Source organism: Scleropages formosus, chromosome 1 (genome assembly GCF_900964775.1).
Source record: "Scleropages formosus chromosome 1, fSclFor1.1, whole genome shotgun sequence".
NCBI lineage: Eukaryota > Metazoa > Chordata > Actinopteri > Osteoglossiformes > Osteoglossidae > Scleropages > Scleropages formosus.
This window is the reverse complement of record NC_041806.1, coordinates 7129857-7154240: the sequence shown is the minus strand read 5'-3', so window position 1 is coordinate 7154240 and position 24384 is coordinate 7129857. Positions and strand designations below refer to the sequence as shown.

General features: G+C 42.2%; 1 long non-coding RNA gene across 1 annotated transcript; it reads right to left on the bottom strand.

The window, feature by feature from the left end:
• Positions 1 to 21470: 21470 nt before the first annotated feature.
• Positions 21471 to 22624, bottom strand: LOC108929848 (uncharacterized). The gene is made up of 3 exons (XR_001965793.1): positions 22527 to 22624; positions 22402 to 22430; positions 21471 to 22313 (listed from the first exon to the last, which is right to left on the bottom strand). It is a non-coding gene; the product is annotated as an uncharacterized LOC108929848 (long non-coding RNA).
• Between the last annotated feature and the right edge of the window lie 1760 nt (positions 22625 to 24384).

The following is a 24384-nucleotide window of genomic DNA, read 5'->3' as shown; positions in this document are numbered from 1 at the left end:
TGGGCCTAATGATCAAATTTATTTAGAGTTATTACAATGGAAGTTTTTCAGTGTGCAGTCTGGTGATCCCATGTTTACCACACATCATCCTCACACTGACCTCTGATTGGGTGGTTTCTGCTCTTGGTGTAAATGATTCCAATGATGGGAGGAAGGATCAGAATGATGAAAAACACAACCAGTCGGACTGACAGCTCCACGTTGCTCATTGTTAAACCTTAGAGAACAGAAGCGACAGTTAGATGGACTGAGTTATTTTTTGTTGTTATTATAGTAGATGAAGATGTTTAAGCTCAGTTCAGAAATACCAAACCAGCTGTAGTTAAGAAATTGTTATCTGAAGAATCCAGGTTATAAACTGCTATCGAGCAACACAGTGCTCATGAAAACTTTCTTGATAAAGCAAACAATCAGCCTTGTCCACCACCAGTTAGGTGTCAAGAGTGTTTAATCTCTGGTAAAAAGGAAAGACAGCAGTAAAAGGATGATATAACTTTTTGTGTGATTAATAGGAGATTATTTGAAGAGAATTCCTTGTTGTTTCCAGTGGTCTACAGTGACCAGACCATCCATCTTCCTCCGCTTTTATCCGGGGCCGGGTTGCGGGGGCTTGTTGTATACAAAACTTGTATATGTAAAGGCTTAATGACAGGTATTCTCAACATGCATGCAGGGACCTCAGAAATAATTTCAGGTTTTTATATTATTTTTAGATCCTGTGTGAAATTTCTGATTGTCTCCTTATCTTTTGCAATCCAGAATAACAACATAATGCATCAATCCAGTAGAACTGAACCAGAACACACACACACACATTTTCAGAACCGCTTGTCCCATACAGGGTCACGGGGAACCGGAGCCTACCCGGTAACACAGGGCGTAAGGCCAGAGGGGGAGGGGACACACCCAGGACGGGACGCCAGTCCGTCACAAGGCACCCCAAGCGGGACTCGAACCCCAGACCCACGGGAGAGTAGGACTGCGGTCTAACCCACTGCGCCACCGCACCCCTCTGAACCAGAACAGTATTATGATAATATTTGACATTTTGTTGTAATACTGACTCTTTGCACCATAATGAGAGCAACAAGATAACAATAGCAAAAATTCCTTGAAAACCACTTGTTAATGCAGCACAATCAGGATTTTGGTAAATTGCAGTATTCATGATGAAGCATGAGCAATACATCTTATTTTATAGCACTCGATGTCTCGATGTATAATTAATGAATTGAATTAATTAAATAATCTATAACAATATTTAATCAATATCCAAAATATAATACAATCAATTCAACACCTGTAGGAGAGACACTGGATGGAGACACTACAACAAGTAACACAAGGTGCAGGACTGGAGGGGGAGGCGACACACCCAGGACGGGACACCAGTCTGCCACTCAGCACCCCAAGCGGGACTCGAAAACCACACCCACCAAAGAGCAGGCACAAGGAAAATCAGCTGCACCACTGTGCCTCCAAAATAATTAATTAATTAATTAATTTATTTCTAAGAATTTTATTTTTTACCAATCAACTTTCCTCTTTGACCAACATGGGCTGTGCTTTTATTGGGCGCTTTTAAGTCACTGACTGAGCAGCAGGGAGGAGAAGCGGACAGTGCGGACCTTTAGGTGCAGCAGAGAGAAGCTGCAGAACGGAGTTTTCAATCTGCTTCAGTTTTATTGTACTTTTAATGTGTGTGTGTGTGTGTGTGTGTGTGTGTGTGTGTGTGTAATAGTTGTAAAAGTGTTCTATTATGGTTGCGGTGGTGCCTCATTTGTCTTGGGAATTTGATCATTAAGCAGTGTTTAATTGAGCACTGACTACTCTGCCCCCTGGTGGTGGCTTTGTACATTTCATACCAGAAAGTGAGTCTTCAGTTTCTTCAATATACCAGCGTTCTGTTTCTTATTTTTTTCCATACCCTAGTTATTAACCGCGGATAATTACCAATTTTTTTGTACAGGTAAATGATCAGTAACTCAGTAGATGTCTGATCAGCTGACATACACTAATGTTCATAACGATGTTTTCCTCACTGGTAATGAAATGATGAAACACAAGTTTTATACTTATATACAGTACCACTTATATATTAATGTTCTTGCAGTTCCTAGTGAGAAACAATTTTCACTGGCAAACGTTTTGAAAATGACAACAATTTACACTATTTGCTTCATCAAAACAGATGAAATGTTATGGTAGGAGAGATTAATTATGTACATAACAAATATAATTACAGTACTTATAGGAGAGAGAGTGGATGGAGACACTATAGGGGTGGTGGACTTTGTCTTTGTATCTGTCAGCCAAATGAACAGCAGATGATATGAAGTCCTGTGTTACACTGTTGCTCACATAACCTAATTTACAGGGTGGGTTTTAAGAATTATTTCAAGTTTCTAGTTGTGTCTATTTATTTTTTGCAAACCAAGAAAAATGACATCATTCCAATAGAACTCAATCATACACATACACATTTTCTGAACCGCTTGTCCTATTCAGGGTCGCAGGGAGCCAGAGCCTAACCTGGCAATACAGGGCATAAGGCTTGGGGGGGACGGGACACACCCAGGACAGGACGCCAGTCCGTTGCAAGGTACCCCAAGCGGGACTCAAACCCCAGACGAACTGGAAAGCAGAACCCAGTCCAACCAACTGCGCTACCGTGCCGCCCAGAACTCAATTAGAACAGCTATAATTCCTTAAAGTTTCTGTTTTATACATACAGTATTATGATAATAATTGACATCTTGTTGTAATAGTGACTCTTTGCACCATAATGACATTTGCAGAAATCCATGAAAAAGATTAACAGGAAAACAACAGTAAAAATTCCTTGTACACCACTTGTCAGTACAACACAGTGCAGATTTTGATAAATTGCAGAGTTCATGATGAAGCACTAAGAATTCATTTCTTTTTATACCATTTTTTTAACAACATTATTTAATCAATGTACTAAATATAATACAGTAATTATAGCACCTGTAAGAGAGACAGTGGAAGATATGAAGTCCTTTGTTACAGTGTCGCTCACATAACCTAATTTACAGGGTGGGTTTTAAGAATTATTTTTTAAATTCTTTCATGCAAACAATCCATCTTATTTTCTACCACTTTGTGGACAACAATATTTAATCTATGTACAAATGCAATACAGAAATTACAGTACCTGTAGCAGAGACAGTGGATGGAGACACTACAGGGGTGGTGGACTTTGTCTTTGTATCTGTCAGCCAAACAAAGAGAAGAAAACAGAAATTGCAGTGTTGTTGCAATAATCAAATTTTATAGCATGGGTTTCAATAATTATTCTTTCATTATTAATTTAATTATTTACTTATTATAATTTTATTTTTAACCTCGCTGATCAACATGAGCTGCACTTTTATTGGGCACTTTCAAGGGACTGACTGAGCGGTGGGGAGGAGAAGTGGACAGTGCAGATCTTTTAGCTGCAGCAGAGAGAAGCTGCAGAACAGAGTTTCCCCTCTGCTTCGGTTTTATTGTACTTTTAATGAGTGTGTGTGTGTGTGTGTGTGTGTGTGTGTAACAGTTGTAAAAGTTTTCTGTTATGGTTGCGGTGGTGCCTCATTTGTCTTGGGAATTTGATCGTTAAGCAGTGTTTAATTGAGCACTGGCTACTCCGCCCCCTGGTGGTGGCTTTGCGCATTTACATTTATATTTATTCATTTAGCAGATGCTTTTCTCCATAGCAACACACATCTCAGAGAAATAAAATTTGTACAACATTACCTTATGAGAAAGACATAGTTGCAGATGTGTGATTCTTAAGTAAACTTACTTTGTTTCTTTCCTTTATGCATTAATGTTCATCGCACGAGTAGGTGCATAAAACTCAGAATTTCTTTTACATTTCCTACCAGAGAGCGAGTCTTCAGTTTCCTCAGTATAGCAGCGTTCTGTTTCTTATTTTATTCCATACCGTTGCAATTACCCGCATATAATGACTGAATTTTTTGTACAGATAAATGATCGGTAACTCAGTAGATGTTCGATCAGTTTACACTAATTTTCGAATGATATTGCCCTAATGGGGGTGCGGTGGCACAGTGGGTTGGACTGGGTCCTCTTTTCCGGTGGGTCTGGGGTTCGAGTCCCGCTTGGGGTCCTGTCCTGGCTATGTCCCCTCCCCCTCCAGCCTTACGCCCTGTGTTGCCGGGGAAGCTCCGGTTCCCCGCAACCCCGTATGGGACAAGCGATTCAAAAGGTGTGTGTGTGTTCCTCACTTGCAATGAAACAATCAAACAAAAGTTTTGTACTTATATAGAGTAACATTTATATTAATGTTCTTGCAGTTCCTAGTGAGAAACAGTTTTCACTGACAAACATTTTGAAAATGACAAATTATACACTGTTTGTTTCATCAAAACAGATTAAATGTTATGGTAGGAGAGATTAATTATATACATTCCATTCCATTCCATCTTCCTCCACTATCCGGGGCCGGGTCGCGGGGGCAGCAATCCAAGCAGAGTCCTCCAGACTTCCCTCTCCCCGCACACCTCCTCCAGTTTCCCTGGGGAAACCCCAAGGCGTTCCCAGGCCAGCCGGGAGACATAGTCGCTCCAACGTGTCCTGGGTCTGCCCCGAGGCCTCCTCCCAGCGGGACATGCCCGAGCCACCTCAACTGGCTCCTCTCGATGCGGAGGAGCAGCGGCTCTACTCCGAGCCCCTCCCGGGTGACTGAGCTCCTCACCCTATCCCTAAGGGTGCCCCCAGCCACTCTGCGGAGGAAACTCATTTCTGCCGCTTGTATCCGCGATCTCATTCTTTCAGTCATGATCCAGAGTTCATGACCATAGGTGAGGGTAGGAACGTAGATCGACCGGTAAATTGAGAGCTTCGCCTTACGACTCAGCTCCTTCTTCACCACAACAGACCGGTACAACGACCGCATCACTGCGGACGCCGCACCGATCCGTCCGTCAACCTGCCGCTCCATTTTTCCCTCACTTGTGAATAAGACCCTGAGATACTTAAACTCCTCCACTTGAGGGAGGAGCTCCCCCCTAACCCGGAGGGGGCAATCCACCTTTTTCCGACTGAGAACCATGGCCTCGGATTTGGAGGTGCTGATTCTCATCCCTGCCGCTTCGCATTTGGCTGCAGACCTCTCCAGTGCACGCCGTAAGTCTTGATTTGATGAAGCCAACCGGACCCCATCATCCGCAAAAAGCAGAGACGAAATCCTGCGGCCACCAAAACAGACACCCTCCGTTCCCTGGCTGCGCTTAGAAATTCTGTCCATGAAGATAATGAACAGAATTGGTGACAAAGGGCAGCCCTGGCGGAGTCCAACATGCACCGGGAACAGGTCTGACTCACTGCCGGCAATGCGAACCAAGCTCTTGCTCCGGTCATACAGGGAACGAACAGCCCGTAGCAGCAAGCCCTGAACTCCATAATCCCGAAGTACCCCCCACAGGATGCCACAAGGGACACGGTCGAATGCCTTTTCCAGGTCCACAAAACACATATGGACTGGTTGGGCAAACTCCCACGAACACTCCAACACCCTAGTGAGGGTATAGAGCTGGTCCAGTGTTCCACGGCCAGGGCGAAAACCGCATTGCTCCTCCTGAATCCGAGGTTCGACTATCAGTCGGATTCTCCTTTCTAGTACCCTGGCATAGAGTTTCCCAGGGAGGCTAAGGAGTGTGATTCCCCTATAGTTGGAACACAATCTCCGGTCCCCCTTCTTAAAAAGAGGGACCACCACCCCGGTCTGCCAGTCCAGAGGCACCGTTCCCGAACTCCACGCGATGCTGCAGAGGCGTGTCAGCCAAGACAGCCCCACAACATCCAGAGACTTGAGAAACTCGGGGCGGATCTCATCCACCCCTGGAGCCTTGCCACCGAGGAGTTTTTTGACTACCTCAGCAACTTCAGCCAGGGTAATGGACGAGTCCCCCTCCAAGTCCCCAGCCTCAGCTTCCTCTATGGAAGGCGTGTTGGAGGGATTGAGGAGATCCTCAAAGTACTCCTTCCACCGCCCGAGGACATCCTCAGCTGAGGTCAGCAGCGCACCACTTCCACTGTAAACAGTGTTCGTGGAACACCGCTTCCCCCCTCTGAGTCGCCGGACGGTTTGCCAGAATCTCTTTGAGGCCGACCGAAAGTCTTTCTCCATGGCCTCACCGAACTCCTCCCAAGCCCGAGTTTTTGCCGCGGCGACTGCCAGAGCCGCGCTCCGTTTGGCCCGTCGGTACCCGTCAGCTGCTTCAGGAGTCCCATGAGCCAGCCAGGCCCGATAGAACTCCTTCTTCAGCTTGACGGCATCTCTTACCTCCGGTGTCCACCACCATGTTCGGGGATTGCCACCGCGACAGGCGCCGGAGACTTTATGGCCGCAGCTCCGAACTGCCGCCCCGACAATGGCGGCATGGAACATAGCCCATTCGGACTCAATGTCCCCCACCTCCCTCGGGACCTGGTTGAAGCTCTGTCGGAGGTGGGAGCTGAAGACCTCTCTGACAGGGGCCTCCGCCAAATGTTCCCAACAGACCCTCACTATGTGTTTGGGCCTGCCAGGTCTGTCCAGCTTTTTCCCCCACCATCGAATCCAACTCACCACCAGGTGGTGATCAGTTGACAGCTCAGCCCCTCTCTTCACCCGAGTGTCCAAGACTTATGGCCGAAGTTCAGAAGAAACGACTACAAAGTCGATCATCGACCTCCGACCTAGGGTGTCCTGGTGTCAAGTGCACTGATGGACACCCTTATGCATGAACATGGTGTTCATTATGGATAAACCGCGACTAGCACAGAAATCCAATAACAACTCACCGCTCGGGTTCAGATCAGGGAGGCTGTTCCTCCCAGTCACGCCCCTCCAGGTGTCACTGTCGCTGCCCACGTGGGCGTTAAAGTCCCCCAGTAGAACGACAGAGTCCCCAGTGGGAGCGCTTTCCAGCACGCCCCCCAGGGACTCTAAAAAGGCCGGGTACTCTGCACTGCTGCTAGGCGCATAAGCACAAACGACAGTGAGAGACTTTTCCCTGACCCAAAGGCGCAGGGAGATGACCCTACAGTAATTCAATCAGTACAGTAATTACCGTACCTGTAGGAGAAACAGTGGCTGGAGACACTACAGGGGTGACGGACTTTTTCTTTGTATCTGTCAGCCAAACAAACAGCAAAAGATATGAAGTCCTGTATTACAGTGTTGTTAAGCTAATTTACAGGGTGGGTTTTAAGAATTATTATTTTAAGTTCTTTCATGCAAACAATCCATCTTATTTTGTACCACTTTGTGGACAACAATATTTAATCTATGTACAAATACAATACAGTAATTACAGTACCTGAAGGAGAGACAGTGGATGGAGACACTACGCAGTTTGTCTTGGTTTCTGTCAGACAAACAAAGAGTATAAGATGTAATGTTCCGTGTTACAGTGTCGTTCAGATAAACTAATTCCACGGCAGGTTTTAATAATTATTCGTTCATTATTAATATATGTAATATTAAATTCTATACAGTATTAATACACAGAAACACATGACTGGATGCTGCTGCTCGTAGGTTGTTGAGTGCAGGAGAAGAGAAACACATTTCTGACCAGTTTCCTTACTCTGTATTCTTTCTTATTTTATTCCATACCCTAGTACACACACACACACACACACACACACACACACACACACACACACACACACACACACACACACACACACACACACATTTTCAGAACCGCTCGTCCCATACTGGGTCGCGGGGAACCAGAGCCAACCCGGTAACACAGGGCGTAAGGCCGGAGGGGGAGGGGACACACCCAGGACGGGCATACCCTAGTAATTAACATAAAATACTACCGCTTTCTTTGAACCGATAAATCACCGATATCTCAGCAGATGATTTCCAAGTTGATCGATATTAATTTTTATCACCATGTTTTCGTCACGTAATGAAACAATCGAACACAAGTTCTGTTTTGTATTTCTTATAAAATATACAGTAATATTTTATATATTCTTAACGTTCTTGCAATATTTTGATCCCCGGTGAGAAACATTTAGTTTTCAGTGACAGACGTTCAGTTTTGACAATGAAACGACACAATGAGATTCACAGAAATACTTACTTTCGCCAACAGATAGAAAAACAGCAGAAATATCAGTGTAATTATTGTTATTGTGATACAGCTGACAGAAGTACCATCCAGTATCTTCAGTGTTCAGGTTCTTAATGTGTAGAGAGCAGTCAGACCCCACTGTCAGTCTTCCAGGTCTCTGTGTCTCTTTGACCTTCCCGTGAGCAACTACTTCAAAGGTTGGAGATAGATTTGATTTTGAATTGAATATCCAGATGACCATGGAGCAGTCAGACACGGTGTGTTTACAGGATAAAGTGACAGTTTGTCCAACATCACAGCTCACAGTGAACCACTCTGTGTCTTTTCCTGGAAAAACAATGGAAATATTATTGCAAACAGCATCTTAATGTTCTAAAAGCTTTTAAGCAGACATTTCCTGTCACTAACACTTAAAAGAAGAGAATTCCACTTCTGCAGAAAAATATAAACATGATTTTTTCATTTTGTTTTTATCCGAAAAGACTGAATTTGATACTGAGTTTTAGTTTCGTGGGAATCCTTTTCAATGACTGTTAAATATGTAAAACTAATTTATATTCTGTACTTATACATAGAAAAACACAAATATGTCTATACTGGAACGTATTCTTCTAGCACTTTCCACAGGAATTGTCAAATGTTTACTCCTATTATTTACTGATCATTTCAATTTTATCGACAACATCAGTGCTGAGTTTGGTGTTTTGACTCTCTCTCACACACACACAAATTTTCTAAACCGCTTATCCCATACGGGGTCGCGGGGAACCGGAGCCTAACCCGGCAACTCAGGGCGTAAGGCTGGAGGGGGAGGGGACACACCCAGGATGGGACTCCAGTCCATCACAAGGCACCCCAACTGGGACTCGAACCCCAGACCTACCGCAAAGCAAGACCCGGACCAACTCACTGCGCCACCGCATCCCCCATTTTGACTTACAATAGCATGTAAATTGTTACATTTATGTAAATTTTAGCTATTTATCACTAATAATTGTTTTGGTATTTCAACATAGTTGTTCTTGAATTCAATAACGGGCAAAATGAAAGAAAGTTCCATGAGGGCATCAATGACTTATATGTACAAGAATAAAAAATTTGTTCAAAATTTTGAGTAAACTAAAAATTCAGCCAAATTAATGGTAGATTCCATATTTAATATCCGTTACGTACATAAGTGCTGCTGCAAACTTTATGAAATATTCTGTCTGCATTCAGTAAATGATATCAGTGGTAGCAGGTGGTTTAGTGGTCAGACCTGTTGTCTTATAATCAAAGGACCTGGGTTTGAATCCCCTCACCTTCTGTACTTCCCTTGATGGAGATACTGACCCAGAATACAAACATTGTAACAAAGATGTCAGCTAAGCGTAATAATAACACATTTTAGGTCTTTTATCAGTATCCTCTCTCACCCATGGAGATGTTGAGCAGCAGAAACAACATGAATCCAGTCCATCCGACCGCTGCCATCGTCCCGTTCGCTGCTGTGTCACCTCCTGTTCCTCTCACACACTGTGTGGGGTTTTATTCTAAATTCACAGAAGCAACACATCTCACTGTGGGAACAGTAAAATAGAAGTGCTGTCACAGCTGAGGTCACCATCTGTTAAAACCACCATGAAAAAGTCAGGAAGTGTTTTTTGCTGCAGAAAAGAACTCTTAACAGCAAGTGAAAAACTGAAAGTTGATCTTAACATCTGAAATAAACTTAACATCAAAGAGTCATTCTGTTTCCTCACTGTATTAAATTTCTCTGTCATCTGCTATCTTTTCTAAATCCATTTTGTGTAAAAGGAAGGTCAGAGTGAACAAAAAAGTACAAAACACAACTACTACTTCATTTTAACTGACTTTATTATGGTGTTTCAGCCTCTTCAATCTGTTGGTCTCTCAGTGATGCATGAATATCAGTTGATGAATAATCCAATGATATATTTACAACTCTTCAAAGTTCAGGCCCTAAACTGAAGATCTGTCAAGAATTTGATGTGATGAACACATCATGATGGTTTGGCCTGTGGATCAAAAGAATCACAAATAAATATTCTAAACACTTTGTCAACTCAAACACACCTTTCACTGAACTCTGAGCTCAGTATAATGAACTCCTCTTTACTGAGTGTTTGGCAGTAACAGTCACACACTCCTGACTGCACACTGTGTTCACAGCAGGATGAACCACCAGGATTGAAAGACTGAATTCCAGTTACACCAGTATGTGTGAATTATGACTCGGTCAAGGAAACTGAGCTGCTATGAAGTGAAAAGATAAAAAATGCTACTAAATCAGAGCTGAAAAGTAAAATATAGTAAAATTAAATTTCAGGAATCCATTTCCGGGGGCATGGTGCCGCAGTGGGTTGGAGCGGGTCCTGTTCTCCGGTGGGTCTGGGGCTCGAATCCTGCTTGGGGTGCCTTGCGATGGACTGGTGTCCCGTCCTGGGTGTGTCCCCTCTCCCTCCAGCCTTACGCTCTGTGTTGCTGGGTTAGGCTCCGGTTCCCTGCGACACTGTATAGGACAAGCGATTCAGAAAATGTGTTTGTGTGAGAGAAATCCATCTCCAACATTCTTTACCAACAAAGTGAACTCAAAAACCCTCATCAGTCACTCTCTCTGGTTTTACTGGGTTGTGGTAAAATTCACACTATGGAGTTTTGAACTGGTGTGCATGTAAGCTTGGGATATGTTTTGTGTTTTGTATTTTTTGCACAATAATAGATACAAGGATAAAGGACCCTAATCCCAAACCCTGCCTGGTGACTCCTCTGAACCACACACACACACACACAGACACACATACTCTCTCTCTGTCACTCACACACCATAGGGAACCTGGACAGCATGTCTTTGGGAGGAAACCAGAGCAAACTCACACAGACATGGGGAGAACATGCAGACTCTACACAGACTGAGCAGGGATCAAACCCACGTCTTCTTCCACCACCAAAGCACCGTGAGACAGCAGCGCTGCTCGCTGTGCCGCTGTGCCACCATGCCACCCTGAAGGACTTCCTTAATGAAGTTGTTGTCAAAAGTTACTGTTTTGGGTTTATTGCGTTTTATATGTTTTGTCTTTTTAATAAAACTACCCAAGCCTGGTATGTCCAGTGGTTCACAATATTTTAAATGTGATCCTGGTAGTGAAAATGAACACCTTTATTTTGCCATTTCACCATGAAGGAGACTTCAGGACTACGAAGAGAGAAGGAATTTTTTTGCAGAAAAGGGTCACTGAAATATAGGACATGAGTGTTTCAGAGTGATTGGGACTTTTTAACGTGTCTTTTGGAACAGATTTTCAGTTACAGTCGTGTATAGCTGATAGTACATTTCCAATGTGTACTTAGGCTGTTAAACACCAAACATTCCTGTCACCAGAGAAAGAGGGAATCAGCACATCTGTCACCAATTTTTGGAAAATTCTGCCTTTTGAGTGAAGGAAGATACATCTGAAGCACATTTATAGCCTGATGTTTCACACACTGTGAAAAAGTTTGATGTTACAGTAAAGAAATTGATATTAACTCCAAAAATGTTTAAGGAACTGTTGTACCTGCTAAGATCAAAGGCAAAACCTTAATATTAACAGTCCAACAATCTCCCATGCAGCACCACAAAGACGACTGAAATGTCAAGGTTTCAGACTGGAGTGTCAAAGTGTTCACATATGTATATGAAGTCAGGGCGATCAGTAGAGGGGTAAATGGTGCTGACGATTCTAGAGACCAAACCCTTCTAGGGCGCACTGGTGAATTATTTAGTTACATAGCAATGATGTCCACAACAAATTACCACGGTATACAGTAGTGATTTCCTTCAAGGAGTCCAGAATTCCAAGTTATTCTTGTGTATGAAGTGAATGGGAGAGGAAGGTTTACACAGGGAGGGCGCGGTGGCGCAGTGGGTTTGACCAGGTCGTGCTCTCCAGTGGGTCTCGGGTTTGAATCCTGCTTGGGGTGCCTTGCGACGGACTGGCGTCCTGTCCTGGGTGTGTTCCCTCCCTCTCCAGCCTTATGCCCTGTGTTGCCGGGTAGGCTCCGCAACCCCGCATGGGACAAGCGGTTCAGAAAGTGTGTGTGTGGAGTCAGTACAGTAACATTGGATGTGGAGGAAGTAACTCTTTACCCATCATGCTACTAGTCAGTCCTGTCTGATATACACGTGTTCTCATATACATAATGAGTTCTGCTGGTTGTCCTTTAGGTTTTTTTTATATTTGCACAAGGGTTTGTATTCTTGTCTTAATTCTTTCTTACAGCAAATGAATTGCTATGGTATAATTCAGTACTATGCTAAGAAATCCTGGCTCTGTTATTGTCTCTTTGTTTCACCACAGTGCTACTCGAGGTCTTCTGCTGCTTTTTTTCCCCCCCAACAGTTATATTAAGCCTTCAGTCACACCTACAGAAAACCACCTTGAGAAACTTCGTGTAGCAAGTGTAAAATCATTGAACTTGTGCTTGAAAGTTCAGTTTTTTCCACAGCTTTGCATGAGTTCAGACTATTTATTAGTATTTGTTCAGGTCTTAGGGGGGCGTGGTGGCGCGGTGGCGCAGCGGGTTGGACCACAGTCCTGCTCTCCAGTTGGTCTGGGGTTCGAGTCCTGCTTGGGGTGCCTTGCGATGGACTGGCGTCCCATCCTGGGTGTGTCCCTTCCCCCTCCGGCCTTATGCCGTGTGTTACCGGGTAGGCTCTGGTTCCCCGCGACCCCATATGGGACAAGCGGTTCTGAAAGTGTGTGTGTGTGTGTGTGTGTGTGTGTGTGTGTTCAGGTCTTGTTGTGAGAAGAGTATCTTGAAGTATATTATTAAAAAATCTGCATTCACAATATACAGCACCTGACACCAATCAAGCACCTCGCCTTTAAAAGACGCTCCTCAGCTCCCACGCAGTTGTTCAGACAAGTGTCCCTCCTGGGCTTCCTCGGCCCTTGCTTCCTGTCTCCGGTCCCTGGTTTTTGACCCTTCACCTCATCCCCTGGCCACATCCTTGGATCTTTGCTCTTACTCTCACAGCCGATCGACCGACTCAAGGTGCACTGAGCTCAACAACCTACAATTCAGCAGCATCTGGTCATGTGTTTCTGTGTATTGATACATTATATATTTTAATATTACGTATATTAATGATGAACAAAATATTCTTAAAACCTGCCCTATAAATTAGCATCCTGGCTTCCTAGAGCTGCCCCAATCAAATGTAAGACCTTGGTTTTTGCTTGCAAATGCATCAATAAACCTGCTCCCAGCAATTTACAAGACTCGATCAACCAGCTACACCCCAAACAGACCCCTTCGCTCGTCTACTTCTGCTCGCTTGGTGGTTCTACGAATGAGGTAAAGCGTGGAGGTTCTCAGTTCTGGCTCCGTTGTGGTGGAACGACCTCCCCCTCTCACTCAGAACTGCTGAATCTCTGTCTACATTCAAGAAGGGTCTGAAGACTCACCTTTTCCTGACTCACTTTGCATGATCATCTCTTAAGTTCATGTATGGTGTAAATGGTGATGCACCGTAACTTCATGCCCAGATTAGCCACTACTCCTGTGTTGTAAATGTTTGTGTACCTTTTCAAAAAATGTAGGAAGGTGATGAGAATTAGTCTGTTCTGAGTTTTGTGCACCTACTCGTGCGATGAACGTCGGTGCATCAGGTGGAAAGTAACAAACCGGGTTTACTTAAGAATCACATGTCTGCAACTATCTCTTTCTCCTAATGTAATGTACAAATTGTATTTTCGCTGAGATGTACGCTGCTTTGGAGTAAAGCGTCTCCTAAATGAATAAATGTGAATGTAAATTAGATTGTCTGAACAAAACTATGACACGGAGCTAATACTCTTTGTTTGTCTGACAGATACCAAGACAAACTGCTTCACCCCTGTAGTGTCTCCATCCAGTGTCTCTCCTTTAGGTGAAATTATATTTGTTATGTACATAATTAATCTCTCCTAACATAACATTTAATCTGTTTTGATGAAGCAAACAGTGTGTAGTTTGTCATTCTCAAAACGTTTATCAGTGAAAACTATTTCTCGCTAGGAACTGCAAGAACATTAATATATAAATGTTACTGTATATAAGTATAAAACTTGTGTTTGATCGTTTCATTACCAGTGAGGAAAACATCGTTGTGAAAATTATTGTATATAAACTGATCAAATATCTACCGAGTTACCGGTCATTTATCTGTACAAAAAATTGCTCATTATTCTCTGTTAGAACAGAATAGAATAGAATAGAATATCCTTTATTGTCACTTTCCAGGGAAATTTCTCTTGGACACCATGACATGGCCAGTGCACAACATTGGACTCACATAAAACAATACATGCCCTAACATACAATTAAAAAATAAAAAAATAAATAAATAACATTCAAGTTTAAAAACCTCTATATACCAGGTTAATAGCTAGGGTATGGCATAAAACAAGAAACAGAACGCTGAAGACTCGCTGTCTGGTAGGAAATGTACAAAGCCACCACCAGGGGGCGGAGTAGCCGGTGCTCAATTAAACACTTTTTAAAGATCAGATCCCCAAGACAAATGAGGCACCACTGCAACCATAATAGAATACTTTTACAGCTATTACACACACACACACACACACACACACACACACACTCACACTAAAAGTAAAATAAAACTGAAGCAGAGGGGAAACTCTGTTCTGCAGCAGAATTGAAAGAAATTATTACAGTAAAACCCACCCTGTAAATTAGGTTATGTGAGCGAGATTGTAACACGGAACTTGGCATCTGATGCTCTTTATTTGTCTGGCAGATACAAAGATAAAGTCCATCACCCCGTAGTGTCTCCATCCACCATCTCTCCTACAGGTACTGTAATTACTGTATTATATTTTGTTATACACATTAAATGTCCATGAAGTGGCACAAAATAAGGTGGATTGTTTTCTTTCCCATGGACACTGTAATTTAACAATAATTGAAATCCTGCCTTGTGTTGTACTGACAAATTTTTAAGGAATGAATTTGTACTATGGGGTTCGAGTCCCGCTTGGGGTGCCTTGTGACGGACTGGCGTCCCGTCCTGGGTGTGTTCCCTCCCCCTCTGGCCCTACGCCCCTGTGTTCCCGGGTAGGCTCCGGTTCCCCGTGACCCCATATGGGACAAGCGGTTCTGAAAATGTGTGTGTGTGTGTGAATTTGTACTATTGTTATCCTTTTGGGGGGGTGCGGTGGCGCAGTGGGTTGGACCACAGTCCTGCTCTCTGGTGGGTCTGGGGTTCGAGTCCCGCTTGGGGTGTCTTGCGACAGACTGGCGTCCCATCCTGGGTGTATCCCCTCCCCCTCCAGCCTTACGCCCTGAGTTGCCGGGTTGGGCTCCGGTTCCCCGTGACCCCGTATGGGACAAGCGGTTCTGGAAGTGTGTGTGTGTGTTATCCTTTTGCAATTTGTCATTCCCTTTTCCAAATGGAAAAAAAAAATAACTGTCTCCATAAATGTCATTGTGCTGCAAAGAATAATTATTATAACATAAAGTGATAAAAAATAGGGTGTGTACAAAATGGATACTAAGAAAGGAAAGTGGGTCAGACGCAAGTGCAGCGCAAAGGTACATAACGTGATGGGAGGATCTGAAGGTCGTGGTCAGGAAACTTGCAAGAGTCACCAAGGAGCAGATATCGTTACGAGTAGAATCCGAAAACCGTGAGTTGAAGATCAGGCAATGGGTTGAAGGAAACGAGGAAGACGAGGAGAGTCAGGAGGAAGAGGGTTCAGGAATAGGAGCTAGTACGGGAAGTCAGGAAAGGTAAACAGGGCGATGCGAGAAGCGCTGGTGAGCAGTTAGGCTGAACGTGGTTCCACAATGTTCTGAGCTCCGGGATGTCCTTCTATGCGTCTGGACCCTGATCAGCCGCAGGTGTTCCTCGTTGCCGAGGTGGAAGGTGTGAGAAAGACGTGATAAATTCTTACAATCTTAGAAAATTCTGAATCAGTTCCAGTGGAGTGATGTCTGAAGTTAATTTTTTCACTTGCAAAGAATAAGGAGGGAACTTGACTAGAAACTTCATACAACATATACAAGTAATAAGAAAGAATCAAAACTTTCTCCTGTATGAATGTTAAAAAAACCTGCTACTAACCCTTTGCACATACAGGTGTTGTACAACAAAAACAATCATTGCATTAATGAGAAATGAGCAGACAGCAGATTTCACTGAGATACAAACCCCACCAACAGCAGGAAACATAAAGGACCTTTCTAGAACAGAGCAGCTAAACAGTAATAAAGACATTATACAACTGGGTTTAACAATATAACTAATAATGAGTTCTAGCAGAAACGTTCAAGTGTGTATTTTTGTTCTTTCATGTTAACTGAGTGACATCTCTGTTATGTTTTGAAGGAATATTTTTTTTGGTTTTGATTGCCTTGACATTGCATGCTCACATTGAGCAAAATTTTAGGCCCATATGTTTGTTCTGAGGGGGTGCAGTGGTGCAGTGGGTTTGACTAGGTGCTGCTCTTGGGTGGGTCTGGGGTTTGAGTCCTGCTTGGGGTGCCTTGCGATGGACTGGCATCCTGTCCTGGGTGTATCCCCTCCACCTCCGACCTTTCACCCTGTGTTGCCAGGTTGGACTCTGCTTCGCCACGACCCCCCTCAGGACAACTGGTTTCAGACAACGTTGTGTTTGTCCTATTCTTTACCAGTGTTTATCCTACAGGTGCACTCAGTGAACACCTGAATATGCTTTGGCACTTTATTATCTTTTTATAATCTTTCTGACAGACATCAAGATACACTTCACTACTTTGACAGTGGCTACAATCGTCACTTCTGCAAATGACAGTGGTATAATATTTTCACAGTACTTCTGATTTATACAGACATTCTTTACTATTAATGAATGATTTAAATACAATTCGTAGCTGAATTCTGGCAAGTAAAATCAGGCAATGGGCTGCAACACAGTCATTATTGTGAATAATTTACACATAATGAAAAATTCAGTGATTAATTCCAGTGATCAACCAGATTAGGACCAAAGATTGTATGTAACCGTGAAATGTGCATTTTGAAGTTCAAATGACAAAGTAAACCACATCTGTAGGATGTCTATTCACTGCCTCTCATAATGGTACTCTGATTACTCTATTTTGTGTAGACTTCTACTGCTGTCCTTTCTGTGTAAACACTTTTGTCATCTAACTGGTGGTAGACAAGACTGATTGTTTACTTTATTAAGAATTCTTTCATGGGCACTGTGTTGTTCAATAGCAATTCATAACCTGGATTCTTCAGATAACAATTTCTTAACTGAAGCTGGTTAAGTATCTCTGAGCTGATCTTAAGCATCTTCATCTACCATGATAACAACAACTCAGCCCGTCTCTAATTAGACTGTCGCTTCTGTTCTCTAAGGCTCTAAGGTTTAACAATGAGCCGCATGGAGCTGTCAGTCCGATTGGTTGTGTTTTTCATCATTCTGATCCTTCCTCCCATCATTAGAATCATTTACACCAAGAGCAGAAACCACCCAATCAGAGGTCAATGTGAGGATGATGTGTGGTAAACTCGGGATCACCAGACTGCACACTGAAAAACTTCCATTGTAATAACTGTAAATAGATTTGATTACTAGGCCAATTGAGTTGCTCTGCACTTTTCCTCAAAAATCACTTCCATTCTTATTGCATGATTGACCATTATCACCTTTTACTGGTGTCAGAATGTAACCATTGACTACCTTTAGTATTAGTGAATAAGTCAGGAAGAAACACATAAGAGTAATAAAAATTCTTTTAATATTGATAGAGATCAGTCAGCTTGATAACTACAGTATTAGTACAGCAATTATTTTAATGATGAGTTAATGACTTTATATCTGTGATGTTCTGACTGTATCTCCCCAATACTCCCCTCATCCACATTTCTGCTCCCACCCTACAGATCAAGTGTCCTTTGGGACAGAACTCCAGGAATATGTGAATAACTAGATGATAAACAGAGATCTTTGTTTTAATCTGGGATCCTGTACATTGCTGTATCTACTGCCAGCCTCCTGTAATGATGAAGATGGTGGTTCTTCCACTAAACACACCAGTATGAGAACATTTATGTTCAATGTGTATCTCATTAATTTAATTTGTGGTACATTTTCTCCCCTTTTGTTGTTGCATTATTGTCTTTGGAATGTACTGTAAGTCAGCTACTTGTGTTTCGATGTCTTGTCAAATTACCTGACTGATGGTTATTAATTACACAACAGTTCTCATTCAGCTTCCGTGTGTACGTACACACACACACACGGAACCGGAGTCTACCCAGTAACACAGGGCGTAAGGCCAGAGGGGGAGGGGACACACCCAGGACGGGACGCCAGTCCGCCGCAAGGCACCCCAAGTGGGACTTCAACCCCAGACCCACTGGAGAGCAGACCCGGTCCAACCCACTGCACCACTGCGCCTCCCTCAGTTTCTAGGTAAGTTTTAGCAAAAGAGTTAAATTTCGCTATCAAGGAAAATGTTTGAAAAGTCTTGCTGGCAGGTTTGATGGCAGCCAAGAAGCCTATTATTAATTTTCTTTTTTTACTGAACTCTTTGAACATCTTTGATTTTAAAGATTGTATTTTATTTTACCAGTCCCACGTGGGTTTGGGGTGCCAGGTGTTGGGGGGTTGTTTAAGGGATACAATTATTTGGTCTGATGATAGTTTATTAAAAAGCCCTTGTTGTGAAAATGAATGAATTATTTACAAAATAAACTGGCTCTGTTAAGTGCATTTTCTCTCTCTGGGGGCTACAGTGATACACAGGTAGTGTTACTACCTTTCGGCTCCACAGCTGTTTAGGTGTGGGTTCAAATCCAGGTCAGCGTGTGTGTGGGTACTCTGTGATGGACTGGCATCCTGTCAAGTGTGTATATTAACAGGCCTTGCTGTGCCTCCAGGATAGGTGCCAAACCAACTTCACCCTCACTTAGGCTAGCAGTTCGATAAAATGGATTTAAGTCTAAGAAAAGTAATTTTTGTTCATTCATAACTTTAACTAAACAGTATCTTTCCCCTATAACCGTTTTTTTTAAACATTTTGTGGGCATTACAAATAACATTGAAATATTAAGAAATGTCTTTAGTCTCTGATGCTATTCCAAATTTTTTAAATTAAATTCTTAGCAATAGATATACAGAACGAAAAGAAATATTATACAAACAGCAAAAATGGGATAAAACAGAAACCATGACAAGGCAATGAAAACACAAATAATTGGAAACATGTAGAAAGCGGATTCGAACCTTTAAAGTTACAGGAAGTCAAGACAGTTTTGATAACTACTTGACATCAGCATGAAAAACAACAAAAATAGGTTTTTAACCACTCAGTGTAACGCATAACACAAGAAGATGAATAAAAGAAGCATCTTTATCTCATGTGGTGGCACGGTGGGTTCAGCCGGTGCCTGCTGGGTGGAGGGTCTGGCGTTCAAGCCCTGCTCCGGATGCCTTGCAACAGACTAACATCCTGTACTGGGTGTGTCCCCTCCCCCCTTGGCCTTGCACCCTGTGCTTTTGGGGGTAAGGCTCTGGCTTGATGTGACCCTGCCTGAGATAAGTGCTTGTTGACAATAGATGGATGCTCTTCCTGTCAATATCACTGAAACCGAGCTGTTCATGTCCACCTACTCCAGTAAGGGAGTTGGGGATCCAAAGCGTATTCTAGTATTATTGGCCACAAAGCAGAGGGAGGGTACACCAGGAGTAAAAATACACAGACATCAAAGACAATTTTAGAGTCACCAATTCACCTCAAGTTCATGTCTTCGAGGAAACACATGCACAAATAAATATGGAAATGCCACACAAATTGAGTGGGGATCGAACCCATATTCTCTTGTACCTTTGGTGTATAAAGTGGAATGAAACAAATTAGGTTTACTGAAGAATGACGTCTGCAACTATGTCTCTTTTTCTCCTAAGGTAATGTACAAATTGTATTTTCTCTGAGATGTATGTTGCTTTGGAGAAAAGCATCTGCTAAATGAGTAAATGAAAATGTATGTAAATGTAACTGTCATTTCAGAGTTTTGTGTTTTTTGATTGATTCTTATCTGTGCTTTATTTTTTTTTAAGTTAATTGATAATGGAGTAAAGAGATTTTAAGAAATTAGAAAATTGTGAGGGTTTGACACTTTTGTGACACTCTTGCTGATTTTACTAATTGGGCAGAAGTGTTGTGAAGAAAAACACCCGAAGGAAATGACAGCAAAAGAAAACGGTGTCACGTTAAAGTTACTCTCCCAGTTCTGGAGATGTTGAGTCATCTCCTGTTCATCTCTCACACTGTGTTAAAAGCCATTTCCGGCCTAAACAGAAGAAACACATCTCACTGTGGGAAATGCTACACAGGCGCCGGCAGAACTGAGGTCATTTGCTGTGAAAACCACCGTGAAAGAGTCATGACGCAAATTCTAATTTTCACTGCACAAATGTAGCACTAACGAATTGTGGGTTTTTTTCATTTGCTTGCTGCTCCTTCTGTCCATGATCCACACACCCAGCAACTGAACCTTTAGTTATTCCACCTGTGTGCTTCCACATCTCCCACCGTCTTCCTGAGACATTCCAGCTGCGAGGTGGGAACACTGATATAGTGTGGATATACGTATGTATTAGCCTCATTTATACACAATTTCATTTACCATCATTATGTCCTCAATGAGGGTCCTTTTTTTTTTCCTTTTGGGTTTCCCCTTATGTGAAAGAATCAGACTTTCAGCTAATATGTTTGTTGTGCATCCTGAAATTGTGTTAATTTACTTTATGTTTGTGTTGAGTCATATGACAAACTTGCCAGAGGTCTTTATCAGTCTTATAAAAATGCCTTTCAAGGTCAATGTGTAAAAATGACCATAAATGGATTTTTATGATTCGTCACTTATCAATAACTGCTTGTCTAGTTAATAGTGCTTAAAATAAGGTGACATGGGAAAACAAGTTTGAGTCCCATCATACTGACAACATAGAGTAAACCAGTAAGAACTGTGGACTGTTGTCAATTCAGTGTAAAACTGAAACAGATTCATCACTATTAATTCATTTAGCTGATGCCTTTCCAAGTAAATCACAGTGTTAAACTACTTACAATGATTTAACCATTTATGCAACAGAGTAATTTTTCCTGTACCAGTTAAGTACCTTGCTCAAGGAAACTGCAGTAGGTGATAGTGTACGAACCTGGGTCCTTTGAGTTTTTATACAAATTAGTTATAAACTATTGACTATTACTATTAATTCAGTTGCTTGAATTATTGCAGTATCAGCAAGACTGGGGATAAACTTAAAGTGCATGTTAGACTTGCGTTTTTAATCTTGCTGTTTGCAAAAATGGTGCCTGATGGGGGATAATACACACTCTTTTGTTTCTTTCCTTACAGTAGAAGGTTTAAATAAAGTCTACACACATTGTCTCTCCTTCCTTCATGCTCCTTTGGTCACATGGGGGATGCACCAGAATCATATGAACAGCTTTAATAACATGAATTCCCTTACATTACCATGAATAAAGTCTAATCTCACAATCAAACGGAAATCCTATGGCCTCATAAATTTCTGCATAGTGACATTACACAATGTCTCAAATAGAATGTGCGCAAATTCTGTGCAGAATGACAACGTATTCTTGAGAATTTTGTATTTCTTTACATTGTAACATCTGTGAGCCAGAATATTAGAATGTCTCAATCCATGTCTCTTGCCCACCATGACCCGGCACTGGACAAGTGAGTATTGATATAAAATGAATTAATGAAAGAATAACATTGACAGAGAAGGTGGAAATAATACTTTTTGTTACAAGTTTGTTCATGAATTAAAAACACCCTAAAATATTATATTTTTTAACTAATTTTTAGAGCTGGTAGTAGTAGGACAGTCAAGGAGACTTAAGGGATGAACATTAACAGTCAACAGTAGGATTTCCTGTCAGCGAGCAGTGTGTCTGGTAGCTTCATGTGACATGTGGGACAGACTGATAACAAATCTCTGTGTATTTGGTGTTCAGTATGTGTGATGTGTGACGTGCGCAGAAGATGATGACGCTTTAGACATGTTCCAGTGTTCGTTGTGTGGTTCTGATGGCGGCGTATTCAGTGCTGATGTTATCTGTCTTTCTGTTGGACTCTTTTTGCTTAGACTTTTCGAGGTCGACCACAGCGTACGTTACACTGTCTGCATCAGACACCTGGACACAAATGAACAGATTAATCGTTATGAACAGACATATCGCCACAGATATGTTCATATGTATGTTTTAACAGCACAGTACTCACTTTAACTTGACTGGATGACAAGTTATTATCTGTAAAAAAAGAGAAGTATCTGTCATCTTCTGAACCAAAGCTTTGGATTAGACCTCTGGTTTCAGGTTTTGTCATAGAAATTCACACCCTCTTACCTGGTGTCCTCTTGTAGATCAGTATTATTACTATAGCGACACACACTCCTACACACACAGCTACACACGATGAGGCTACAGTGACAACTGGGAAGCCTCCATCACCTGCAGAATAAGGACAAGTGTCAGAAAGGTCCTGAGATAAACCTGGACATAGATATTTACATACCCTTTATTTAACATATTTATACATACTTCCATAGTTGTATAGTAATATAAAGGAGGGGAAGGGATGGGAAACTAAGGATGAAAATTTGTGCTGATGGGAACATACATTTTATGCAAATGCAGAAGAATGGCAAATTTCAAATTTCATGGTTAAAGATTATGTTTGATCCTAGTCTAGTAGGACATGATTATTGAATTTGTCTGTATGCGTAAACCAGCTTTGACAAATATTTTAAATCTTTCATCAGAAGTACTGTGAAAATATCATACCATCGTCATTTGCAGAAGAAACGTTTGTCGCTGCTGTCAAAGAAGTGAAATGTATCTTGATGTATGTCAGTGGAGCAGAAAAATCAGCCTTAAGTGTTTTGCAAGCACACAGAAAGCATGACATTAGGTGCTCATGCAGGATGAACATTGTAAAGAACAGAACAAACATATAGGCCATATATTTTTAATAATGGTACAGGGTAATATTTCAATACGAGCTCCTAATGTCTACTGTCTGTTCATTTGCTATTAAAGCATTGATTTTTCTTGTTGTATACAAAACTTGTATATGTAAAGGCTTAATGACCGGTGTTCTCAACATGCATGCAGGGACTTCAGAAATAATTTCAGGTTTTCATATTATTTTTAGATCCTGTGTGAAATTTCTGATTGTCTCCTAATCTTTTGCAATCCAGAACAATAACATCACACATCAATCCAGTAGAACTGCACCAGAACAATATGATACAATATTATAATAATATTTGACATTTTGTTGTAGTAATGACTCTTTGCACCATAAAAACATTTACAGAAAACTGTTTTGGAAAAGAGCAACAAGGTAATAATAGTAAAAATTCCTTTAGAAACCACTTGTCAATGCAGCACAATCAGGATTTTGGTAAACTGCAGTGTTCATCATGAAGCATGAGCAATACATCTTATTTTATAGCACTCAATGTATAATTAATTCATTTTACTAATTAAATAATCTATAACAATATTTAATCAATATACAAAATATAACACAATCAATTCAGTAACTGTAGGAGAGACACTGGATGGAGACACTACACCCAGTAACACAGGGTGCAGCGCTGGAGGGGGAGGCGACACACCCAGGACGGGACACCAGTCTGCCACTCAGCACCCCAAGCGGGACTCGAAACCCACACCCACCAAAGAGCAGGCACAGGTAAAATTTGCTGCCCCACCATGCCTCCCGCGCGCACACACACACACACACACACACACACACACCCACCCACACCATCTGAACGGCTTGTCCCATACAGGGTAGTGGGGAGCTGGAGCCTAATCCGGCAACGCAGGGCGTAAGGCCGGAAGGGGAGGGGACACACCTCAGACAGGACGCCAGTCCGTCACAGGGCACCCCAAGCGGGACTTGAACCCCAGACCCACCAGAGAGCAAGACCCGCAACCCCCCATGCTCCCTATTTCTTTTATTTATTTATTTATTTTTATTTATTTTTTTATTTATTTAGTATAATTTTATTTTTTACCAGTCAAGTTTCCTCTCTGACCAACATGGGCTGCGCTTTTAATAGGCGCATTTAAGGTACTGACTGAGTAGCGGGGAGGAAAAGTGGACAGTGTGGATCTTTTAGTTGCAGCAGAGAGAAGCTGCAGAACGGAGTTTTCACTCTGCTTCGGTTTTATTGTACTTTTAATGTGTGTG